The sequence below is a fragment of the Jatropha curcas genome, chromosome 11, assembly GCF_041381405.1.
Source record: "Jatropha curcas cultivar XTBG-Jc1 chromosome 11, XTBG_Jcur_1.0, whole genome shotgun sequence".
NCBI lineage: Eukaryota > Viridiplantae > Streptophyta > Magnoliopsida > Malpighiales > Euphorbiaceae > Jatropha > Jatropha curcas.
The window spans coordinates 15,232,887-15,245,763 of NC_143161.1; positions in this window are offsets into that span (position 1 = coordinate 15,232,887).

Sequence of the window (12,877 nt, forward strand, 5' to 3'; positions counted from 1 at the left end):
CTTACTTATGCTTTTTATTGTTTATCGTATATAGACTTATGTTTTCCAACAAAAACTTAAAGTTGATAAAGACTTATGCTTTTTAATTTTTATTGTATAAAGACTTTAAAACTTGATTTTAAACAAAGTCATATATATGTAGAGCGCTAAGATTATTACTAGGATTTAAATAAATACAGATACAAACATTTAAAGATAAATCATAACTGTGAACTAAAATACTATGATTAATTGGGTTTATATGAATACTTATATAATTCATTAAGTATAATTTTACTTCAGAATCAACATACAGTTTACACAATATTTCTGATGTGGAAGATCAGACTAAGCTGCATCCACAGAGCATACTTATAACAAATTTTAATCAACAATTTTAGCACAAAGGTTTAGGGTTCCTGCAACCTTAACCTGGGATCCCCAGAATTAAGTCAGAGTGTGGAGGGAGAAGAGAAAGGTGCCGTAAACACGGACTTATATTCGTAGCAGTTTATAATAAAATACAAACTTTATTTAATTACAAAATACAAATACAATATTTAAAACTTACAATAATTTTACTTTAGACTTTCTCCAACTTGAACGCTTACAGCTTGAACTAGGAGCGAAGAAGGAGAGAGGGATTATGGTTAACTTAACTAAAAACTAAAACTTATCTAAACTTATGCCTTCACAAGGGGAGAGGCTCCCTTTATAAAGAAAAGAATCGTTCTTGTTTACTTTTACTGTTGATACACGTTACTCTGTTTGTCACGGATTTTTACTGTAGAGGAATAGTGCTTGGTCGGCCATTTATCTTTTACTGTAGAAGCATGTGAAGGAATAAGGTTCCTTCTGCCTTTTAATCAGATGAGGACGACGTGTCCTTCTTTTTCTTTTCTTTTCTTTTTACTTTGCTTTTTTGTTTTAACTTTGCTTTTCCTTTTTCTTTTTTGTCAGCTTTACTTTTTACTATTATTGATTGAAGAATATCATCATTGCTATCTTTACTTGAAACAAGAGAAGATGATGCTGTTGACGAAGAGGATGAAGAAGAGGACGCCATGTCTGCCCATTTGGCTTTGCCTTTAAGACTGGGTTTGGATGACGATTTATCTGAAGAACCTGCTGGCCGTTTACTTGAGGAGGTTTTTACTGGAGAATCTGTGGAAAGTTGTTGGAACATTTCCTGGCAAATTCTTTTATACTCATCAGGTGTTTTAGCCGCTGCTAACCTGGCTTGACACTGTGCTTTTTGGATTCCAAATGTAGGTTGATCCTTTAAAGCAAGAGTTGTAGCATAGGTTAATGCAGGTGTACCAGAAAGTTTAGTTCGAATCCATTGATCGATTTTAAGTTCAGTAGTAGAGTTCTTGAAAGAGCCCCACCATTTAATCTTGTGTCGTTTTATCAACATAGGAATTTGAGTTCCTATGGCATACTGAGTGTCCAAATACCATTGATATACCCAGGGCGTAAAGAAGGCCATACAATAGTACATTAAGGATGGAATATGGGCTTCTTCAGGTCTAGGTTTATAATGGGCTTTAAAATACTGATATAAAGAGATGATAGGAGAAGGGAGAATATCATTGGATAAACCCCTTGTTTGCCACCATTTTTTAAACCAGTTGGGAATCTTTAAATCAGTACGAAAAGACTGATCAAAATAAATTAACCACGAATGAGTAGCAGTGGGATTTTGAATATAGAAAACTTTTTCCCATGCTTCTTTATAATCAAAATAATTATAAGTAGTACTATGCACATGCTTATATAAAACTTTGAATTTTACTGGAGTATAAAGGGATGGAGCAGGCCAATCTTTAGGATGAATTACTTTGTGGATTTTTATGGAGGAATACAAAATAATAGATTTATTTTTAGGATCAAAATTATGTTTAATTTTTACAGAGTCAGTATCAAGTAAGATATTATAATAATATTCCTGAGGTTTTGAAAGATTATTTGGAGTAAAATACCAATCCTCAGGGTAATAGTGTTTTAAAATTGACCAAGGATTAATATTATTATACCCATCCTCGATCTCAATTTCATAATCAAAAATATTTTTAACAAACCATTTATGTATACCTTGAGTGGTATACTGGATTTTTGGCAAATCCACAGCCATCAACGGATTTGATAAGTCTTTACTGTCTACCGTTTGAGACAGACTAGCCGTACCATGAACGGGCACGATCGTTTTAAGTTTAGAAGACATACCTGCATCCTCTGTGGAAGAAGATGCTATACCTTGCAACGCCTTTAAAACTTCAGGAGATTGACTAAGTTGTTCAATCCATTTTTGAAGATCTTTAGAGGTTTTAGTGTTTAAGGCTGGGGTTTTAGTGAGGTCTTCAGAATGCTCAGAAAGAGCTTTAGTGGGTGAGTCGGATTCTTCTTTAATGGCTTTTCCCTTATCCTTTTTCTTGCCCATTGTTCTGTAAGAATTCACGAGTAAGAAAGTCTGGAATATTGTTTTTATTACCAGGAATGAATTCAATATCAAAATCAAAAATACTTAATAATGCTTGCCATCGTGCAAAAATTTGTTTAGAGGCAAGATTTTGAACATCTTTTTGTAAAACATCTTTAGCAGATTTGCAATCAATACGTAATAAAAATTTTTGGTTTAATAAATCAGACTGAAATTTATTTATACATATTACTATACTCAAAATTTCTTTTTTAATAGTGGAGTAGTTAAGTTGAGCGGGGGTCCAATGGCCTGAAGTGTATTGGATTATACGCTCTTTACCATCAAGTTGTTGTTTTAAAATACCACCATAGCCTATATCAGAAGCATCAGTTTCAACTATTTTAAATGCTGTAGGATTAGGAATATATAAATATGGTATTTCTTTTACTAAAGATTTTATCTTTTGAACTATTTGAGTATGCTTATCCGTCCAAGGACTAGCATTTTTTGGTAATCGATCATGCAATAATTTTAACATACAATTTAAATTAGGGTAAAAATCAATGACATAATTTAAACAACCAAGAAACCTTTGTAATTGGAGTTTATTAGTAATTTCATCTGGAAATTTTTCTCCAAATACCAGGGTTCTTTCTATGGGTTGAATTTTACCTTGCTCAATATAATGACCTAAAAATCTGATTTTAGTTTTAAACAAATCCATTTTAGTTTTACTTAAGGCCAAACCATTTTGTCGAATTACCATACAAAATGTTTTTAAGTGTGTGAAATGTTCATGAAGAGTTGTACTAAAAATAAGTACATCATCAATATATACAATACAAAATTTAGAATAAGGATTAAAAATATCATTCATAATCCTCTGAAATTCAGAAGGAGCATTTTTTAGTCCAAAAGGCATTACATTCCATTCATATTGACCAAATGGAACTGTAAATGCAGTTTTATATCTATCCTTAGGATCAATTTGAATCTGCCAATATCCAGATTTTATATCAAATTTACTGAAAATATTTGCTTTATATAAATTGTTTAGAAGGTCTTTTTTATTAGGAATTGGATATCTAATCCATTTTAAAGCCGTATTTAATGGTTTATAATTTATTACTAATCTCGGAACACCACGTTCTATTTCAGCATTTTTATTGACATAAAAAGCTGCACAAGACCATGGGCTTCTAGATTTAGATATTAATTTTTTATTGAGTAAATCCTGAATTTCATTTTTACAATGCTCTATCAATTCAGGACTCATCTGAATTGGTCTAGCTTTAGTTTTAATAGTTTTCTCATCAAAATCTTTTTCATATGGTAAATCTACTATGTGTTGTTTACGATCCCAAAAAGCATGTGGATGATCAGCACATAGTTCCTTTTCCATAAATTCTTTTAATGTTGTGATTTTATCTTGTATTTCTTTAGTCTCTAATTGTTGTTTAATTTTGTTTAAACACATATTATTTCGTGCATCTTTTAAATCTTCTTCTCTAGATTTAATTAAAGAATTAATCTCTAGTATTTTAATTGAATGAGCTTTTAAGAGATTTAATTGCTTCTTCTTAGGTTTTTCAGTGAATTCTAACTTAACTGTACTATTTCTTATTTTAAATTTAATACAATCCTCTTTAACTGAATATGGTGTTATTAAATTGATAAAAGGGGTTCCTAATATAACCATATAATTTATTTGAGGTGATAATAAAAATACTGTGTTTATTTCTAAACCTTGGTTTACTATTTGTGCATCTGTTTTACCTATAATTTCTAATTTAGATTTATTTGCAGTACTTAGTTTTTCATTAGTTTTTGACCAATATCTTTTAGGGATTAAATCTGATTTTATACAGTTTAAGTCTGCACCTGTATCAAACAGTGCAATTGCATCTATCACAAAATCATTTACCTGAATATTTATTTTTACCAAATATTTTCTTGAAGTTATTTCTTGTAATAAGTTTAGAAAATTACTATCTACATCTTCATCTAATTGATTTATTTCATCTTTATCTGGTTCTGCTTCATCAGAAGAAGAACTAGAAATAAGTTGAGATTCTAATACCTTTATTAGTCTATCATGAAGTTGAAATTGTCGTTTTAATTCACTAACTTCCTTCTTTAGATTTCTAACTTCATTTTTTAAATTACTAGTGGAATTTTCTGCTTCTACTTTTTTATGCTTATTTTTATTTAATATAGTTGTGAGATCATAAGTATTATGTTGAATTTTAGGAGTTATATCCTCTTTTACTATCTGGGTTTCATCAAAACTTTTAATGAGTTTTTGAAGGAGTTTAGCTTTAGTGTTTTGGTCATCTATAGAATTTACTACTTCTAAAAGCGTACTTTGATCTTTAGTTAGCATATTTATAGAATAATCAGATGAACTAGTTGTTGTACCTAATTCATCAATTTGATTTTCACTTTCTATAAACTCAGATGCCGAAGATTCAGAATCCAGATATAATTCGTGGATTTTATTTAACACTTCTTCATCTAAATGTAATTCATTTAACTTTTTATTAAATTTACAAAATTTTGAAGTATGTCCCTTTTTACCACAATTATAACAAGTTAAATCTTTATAAGAGGTTTTATTGGAATTTTTAGCCTGTTGCTTTCTTTTAGACTTCCTATGGGGTTTATATTTTTCTTTAGAATAAAATTTATCTTGACTAGGTGTAGACCTGTATCGTCTTTTATAATATTTATTTTTATACTGTTTTTTAGATTGATGTGTTCGCGAGCATTGCCCATCACATTTCTGTGGATATTTTAAACTATAATCAAATTGTTTACAAAATGATCCTAATTCTTTTTTAGTTTTTTGCATTTCATATTTTATTGTTCTTTGAAGTTTTAAGTCATGACAAATTTGAAAACCTTCTTTTTGAATTATACTAATTAATTGACCATAAGTTAATTTATTGTATGGTATAGGTTGACCATATTGTTGTTTAATATTGTTCCTAACTTTTTCTCCTAAGAAATAAGGTAGTCCAGCCAAAAACTTTTCTTTCCAAAAGCTTTGATTAGAGTCTTCCCTTAACATTAACCTAGTGAGAAAAGTAGTTTTATATTCTTGAAAATTACCTAAGTGTTTACATTTTAAATTACTAAGTAATTCTGCATTTTTATCTTTTAAGTGAGATGGATCTCCAATAAAATGAAGTGAAATAGTGAGAATTAAAGATGACACAGCATCCTGAATTACTTCACCATTTTCATCATATATAGGTTCACCTTCATCATTGACTTGAATTGAATTTAAAATTTCTAAATGTTGTTGTTCAGTGAGATGATAGTCCCACCAACCTTTAAGTTGTCCAGTAAATCCAGCAATGAGGATTTCTGCAATAGCTTTATCAGAAATAATTGACTGCGTTTTATAAGCATTTGCAGCCATAGTCATTTGTTGCAAAATACTTAATATATTATATTCACTTAAACCATCTATGTTCCATTCATAGATTGTTGAAGCATTATATTTAAATTGAGATGTAGTGTTAGGTTTATCAATAATACCTAAGTCTGGTGCCCTATTTACTATTTCTCGATGATGATTTATAGGATTTAATTCAAATTGTTTAGCATTTTCTGAGTCAGGTTCGCTGTCATCAGAGTTGGTGTTTTCTTCTAAAATATTTACAGATGCTTGAGGAGTATCAGGAGCTACTTGTTGAATAGTCTCAGAACGAACCTCAAGTTTACTTAATTGATCTTTTAATTTATTTACAAATTCCTTTTGGCTAGATTTAGAAATTTGATAAGGTTTAAACATGTGAGTTTTTACAGTTTCTTTGCCTTTTATGGTTTCTGACACTAAAGGTTTATCTTCTAGCATATGTTCTATTCGTTTTAATTGTGAGTTTAAACAAATTAAACTTGCATTACTAAAGTTATTTTGTTCAATTACCTTTTTATTTACATCATTATCTTGAGCAATTTTATAAGGTGTACAAATAATTTCATTGTCTTCATATTTTAGTTTACTAATTGTTTTAGGAGGAAAATCACTTTTTAATGTTTGATCATTTACTATCCATTCTGGTCTTTTATCTCTTATAGTAATTGGATTTACACTTTTATCATATTTATTTTCTTTAATTATTCAAAGAATTTAAGTTCAGTTTGGTTACTTAATTTATAATCTAAATATTCAGATTTTAATTCTTCAAAAGAGTAAGTTTTTAATATCTTTTTCATTTTAATTAAATTTTTGGTTTTAGATATTTCTTTGATTAAGCTTTTCTCAATATCGTCTTTACTAAGGACATTTAATTCTCTGTTGATATCGCTAACATTTTCAGTTATAGCTGAAGCTGTTGGTGATTCTGGAGATGTATTTACTAAGTTGGACTGTTGATTAACATAATTATCTACAGGATTATAAACTGCCTGTGGGATTGAATTACTATAATCAACACCTTTCATTTTTAAATTTGGAATATCAGAAGTAGAAAATCTCGGTTTTACTAATGTTTGAATTATTGGTTTAGGCTCAGTCTCTTTATATTTAGCATAAATAACAGAAGGTATAGATGAAGTAGGTTTATCATTTTCATCTGTAGTTACAGAGGAAGATGACCCTGTATACCTCATACTTTGACTTCTATTAAATTTTAATGTAACTTTACCATCTTCAAATTGTTCTATTTTTTGTAAATTGATGTTTGGTTTTACTTTATCAATAACTGGAGGAGGTACAACCCCCTCTAAAATCCATTCATCTGGAAGTGTTATATCCTTCCATTGGATGGTTTTAGGAATTACTGTGTTTGTTTTAGTCAAATCTGTTTGAAGAAATCTTGTTTCACCAATTTTAGGTTGTAATTTATATTTAGTACCAAAAGCTGAATTCATTGCCTTATAATGAATTTTATAAATTAAAGCTATAGGAATTGATCCTTGCTTCATTTTATAATTATGAGTTTTAATTTCCAAAACTATACTTTCTAAAATATTTAAATCATTTAATGAGACAGTCATATCTGGATAGACCTCAAAGGAGATCGGTCCTTCACTTAAGCTAGTTTCAACTGATCCTAATAAAGAATCTTGAAAATTTAAAAATCTAGCATCTCTTACTACTGCAAGTATACTAGTATTTAATCCTTCTCTGGTTAAAGGTTTTATTCCTACTTGAATTAATCCTATATGAATATATTTATATTTTTTACTTTTATGATGTTGCAAAATTTTAGAAGATAAAAGAGTTATTCTTTCAAAGGGTTTACTTAATTGAAAATCTCTTTCTTCGGTTTTAATTACATAATCTGTTTTAAATAAATTAAATTTAGAAACTTTATATATTTGTTCTTTATCAACTTTAGGAATTTCCCATTCATCAATTGCTTTACTAAAATCTTGCAAAATTAATTCATTTCTATTTATGACTCTTTTAATTTCTGAGTTATCGGAGTCTTCAGATCTATTACTACTAGCCGATCTACATAAGAAAGGATCCATTTTATAATATACGATAAAATTTTTTGACTACCTGGTTATACCCTTCCTGGTTATACCCGTTAGACGCCACTCACATGGGACTTACTCATGGGTTCAGTAGGCGTGGGTTCAGTAGGCAAAATACATATAAAATAAGCGTGTTTTATGACTAAAGACCTATGACTATAGACTTTGAAAATAAAATGATAAAGACTTGAAGACTTTAAAAAACAAAGACTTACTTATGCTTTTTATTGTTTATCGTATATAGACTTATGTTTTCCAACAAAAACTTAAAGTTGATAAAGACTTATGCTTTTTAATTTTTATTGTATAAAGACTTTAAAACTTGATTTTAAACAAAGTCATATATATGTAGAGCGCTAAGATTATTACTAGGATTTAAATAAATACAGATACAAACATTTAAAGATAAATCATAACTGTGAACTAAAATACTATGATTAATTGGGTTTATATGAATACTTATATAATTCATTAAGTATAATTTTACTTCAGAATCAACATACAGTTTACACAATATTTCTGATGTGGAAGATCAGACTAAGCTGCATCCACAGAGCATACTTATAACAAATTTTAATCAACAATTTTAGCACAAAGGTTTAGGGTTCCTGCAACCTTAACCTGGGATCCCCAGAATTAAGTCAGAGTGTGGAGGGAGAAGAGAAAGGTGCCGTAAACACGGACTTATATTCGTAGCAGTTTATAATAAAATACAAACTTTATTTAATTACAAAATACAAATACAATATTTAAAACTTACAATAATTTTACTTTAGACTTTCTCCAACTTGAACGCTTACAGCTTGAACTAGGAGCGAAGAAGGAGAGAGGGATTATGGTTAACTTAACTAAAAACTAAAACTTATCTAAACTTATGCCTTCACAAGGGGAGAGGCTCCCTTTATAAAGAAAAGAATCGTTCTTGTTTACTTTTACTGTTGATACACGTTACTCTGTTTGTCACGGATTTTTACTGTAGAGGAATAGTGCTTGGTCGGCCATTTATCTTTTACTGTAGAAGCATGTGAAGGAATAAGGTTCCTTCTGCCTTTTAATCAGATGAGGACGACGTGTCCTTCTTTTTCTTTTCTTTTCTTTTTACTTTGCTTTTTTGTTTTAACTTTGCTTTTCCTTTTTCTTTTTTGTCAGCTTTACTTTTTACTATTATTGATTGAAGAATATCATCATTGCTATCTTTACTTGAAACAAGAGAAGATGATGCTGTTGACGAAGAGGATGAAGAAGAGGACGCCATGTCTGCCCATTTGGCTTTGCCTTTAAGACTGGGTTTGGATGACGATTTATCTGAAGAACCTGCTGGCCGTTTACTTGAGGAGGTTTTTACTGGAGAATCTGTGGAAAGTTGTTGGAACATTTCCTGGCAAATTCTTTTATACTCATCAGGTGTTTTAGCCGCTGCTAACCTGGCTTGACACTGTGCTTTTTGGATTCCAAATGTAGGTTGATCCTTTAAAGCAAGAGTTGTAGCATAGGTTAATGCAGGTGTACCAGAAAGTTTAGTTCGAATCCATTGATCGATTTTAAGTTCAGTAGTAGAGTTCTTGAAAGAGCCCCACCATTTAATCTTGTGTCGTTTTATCAACATAGGAATTTGAGTTCCTATGGCATACTGAGTGTCCAAATACCATTGATATACCCAGGGCGTAAAGAAGGCCATACAATAGTACATTAAGGATGGAATATGGGCTTCTTCAGGTCTAGGTTTATAATGGGCTTTAAAATACTGATATAAAGAGATGATAGGAGAAGGGAGAATATCATTGGATAAACCCCTTGTTTGCCACCATTTTTTAAACCAGTTGGGAATCTTTAAATCAGTACGAAAAGACTGATCAAAATAAATTAACCACGAATGAGTAGCAGTGGGATTTTGAATATAGAAAACTTTTTCCCATGCTTCTTTATAATCAAAATAATTATAAGTAGTACTATGCACATGCTTATATAAAACTTTGAATTTTACTGGAGTATAAAGGGATGGAGCAGGCCAATCTTTAGGATGAATTACTTTGTGGATTTTTATGGAGGAATACAAAATAATAGATTTATTTTTAGGATCAAAATTATGTTTAATTTTTACAGAGTCAGTATCAAGTAAGATATTATAATAATATTCCTGAGGTTTTGAAAGATTATTTGGAGTAAAATACCAATCCTCAGGGTAATAGTGTTTTAAAATTGACCAAGGATTAATATTATTATACCCATCCTCGATCTCAATTTCATAATCAAAAATATTTTTAACAAACCATTTATGTATACCTTGAGTGGTATACTGGATTTTTGGCAAATCCACAGCCATCAACGGATTTGATAAGTCTTTACTGTCTACCGTTTGAGACAGACTAGCCGTACCATGAACGGGCACGATCGTTTTAAGTTTAGAAGACATACCTGCATCCTCTGTGGAAGAAGATGCTATACCTTGCAACGCCTTTAAAACTTCAGGAGATTGACTAAGTTGTTCAATCCATTTTTGAAGATCTTTAGAGGTTTTAGTGTTTAAGGCTGGGGTTTTAGTGAGGTCTTCAGAATGCTCAGAAAGAGCTTTAGTGGGTGAGTCGGATTCTTCTTTAATGGCTTTTCCCTTATCCTTTTTCTTGCCCATTGTTCTGTAAGAATTCACGAGTAAGAAAGTCTGGAATATTGTTTTTATTACCAGGAATGAATTCAATATCAAAATCAAAAATACTTAATAATGCTTGCCATCGTGCAAAAATTTGTTTAGAGGCAAGATTTTGAACATCTTTTTGTAAAACATCTTTAGCAGATTTGCAATCAATACGTAATAAAAATTTTTGGTTTAATAAATCAGACTGAAATTTATTTATACATATTACTATACTCAAAATTTCTTTTTTAATAGTGGAGTAGTTAAGTTGAGCGGGGGTCCAATGGCCTGAAGTGTATTGGATTATACGCTCTTTACCATCAAGTTGTTGTTTTAAAATACCACCATAGCCTATATCAGAAGCATCAGTTTCAACTATTTTAAATGCTGTAGGATTAGGAATATATAAATATGGTATTTCTTTTACTAAAGATTTTATCTTTTGAACTATTTGAGTATGCTTATCCGTCCAAGGACTAGCATTTTTTGGTAATCGATCATGCAATAATTTTAACATACAATTTAAATTAGGGTAAAAATCAATGACATAATTTAAACAACCAAGAAACCTTTGTAATTGGAGTTTATTAGTAATTTCATCTGGAAATTTTTCTCCAAATACCAGGGTTCTTTCTATGGGTTGAATTTTACCTTGCTCAATATAATGACCTAAAAATCTGATTTTAGTTTTAAACAAATCCATTTTAGTTTTACTTAAGGCCAAACCATTTTGTCGAATTACCATACAAAATGTTTTTAAGTGTGTGAAATGTTCATGAAGAGTTGTACTAAAAATAAGTACATCATCAATATATACAATACAAAATTTAGAATAAGGATTAAAAATATCATTCATAATCCTCTGAAATTCAGAAGGAGCATTTTTTAGTCCAAAAGGCATTACATTCCATTCATATTGACCAAATGGAACTGTAAATGCAGTTTTATATCTATCCTTAGGATCAATTTGAATCTGCCAATATCCAGATTTTATATCAAATTTACTGAAAATATTTGCTTTATATAAATTGTTTAGAAGGTCTTTTTTATTAGGAATTGGATATCTAATCCATTTTAAAGCCGTATTTAATGGTTTATAATTTATTACTAATCTCGGAACACCACGTTCTATTTCAGCATTTTTATTGACATAAAAAGCTGCACAAGACCATGGGCTTCTAGATTTAGATATTAATTTTTTATTGAGTAAATCCTGAATTTCATTTTTACAATGCTCTATCAATTCAGGACTCATCTGAATTGGTCTAGCTTTAGTTTTAATAGTTTTCTCATCAAAATCTTTTTCATATGGTAAATCTACTATGTGTTGTTTACGATCCCAAAAAGCATGTGGATGATCAGCACATAGTTCCTTTTCCATAAATTCTTTTAATGTTGTGATTTTATCTTGTATTTCTTTAGTCTCTAATTGTTGTTTAATTTTGTTTAAACACATATTATTTCGTGCATCTTTTAAATCTTCTTCTCTAGATTTAATTAAAGAATTAATCTCTAGTATTTTAATTGAATGAGCTTTTAAGAGATTTAATTGCTTCTTCTTAGGTTTTTCAGTGAATTCTAACTTAACTGTACTATTTCTTATTTTAAATTTAATACAATCCTCTTTAACTGAATATGGTGTTATTAAATTGATAAAAGGGGTTCCTAATATAACCATATAATTTATTTGAGGTGATAATAAAAATACTGTGTTTATTTCTAAACCTTGGTTTACTATTTGTGCATCTGTTTTACCTATAATTTCTAATTTAGATTTATTTGCAGTACTTAGTTTTTCATTAGTTTTTGACCAATATCTTTTAGGGATTAAATCTGATTTTATACAGTTTAAGTCTGCACCTGTATCAAACAGTGCAATTGCATCTATCACAAAATCATTTACCTGAATATTTATTTTTACCAAATATTTTCTTGAAGTTATTTCTTGTAATAAGTTTAGAAAATTACTATCTACATCTTCATCTAATTGATTTATTTCATCTTTATCTGGTTCTGCTTCATCAGAAGAAGAACTAGAAATAAGTTGAGATTCTAATACCTTTATTAGTCTATCATGAAGTTGAAATTGTCGTTTTAATTCACTAACTTCCTTCTTTAGATTTCTAACTTCATTTTTTAAATTACTAGTGGAATTTTCTGCTTCTACTTTTTTATGCTTATTTTTATTTAATATAGTTGTGAGATCATAAGTATTATGTTGAATTTTAGGAGTTATATCCTCTTTTACTATCTGGGTTTCATCAAAACTTTTAATGAGTTTTTGAAGGAGTTTAGCTTTAGTGTTTTGGTCATCTATAGAATTTACTACTTCTAAAAGCGTACTTTGATCT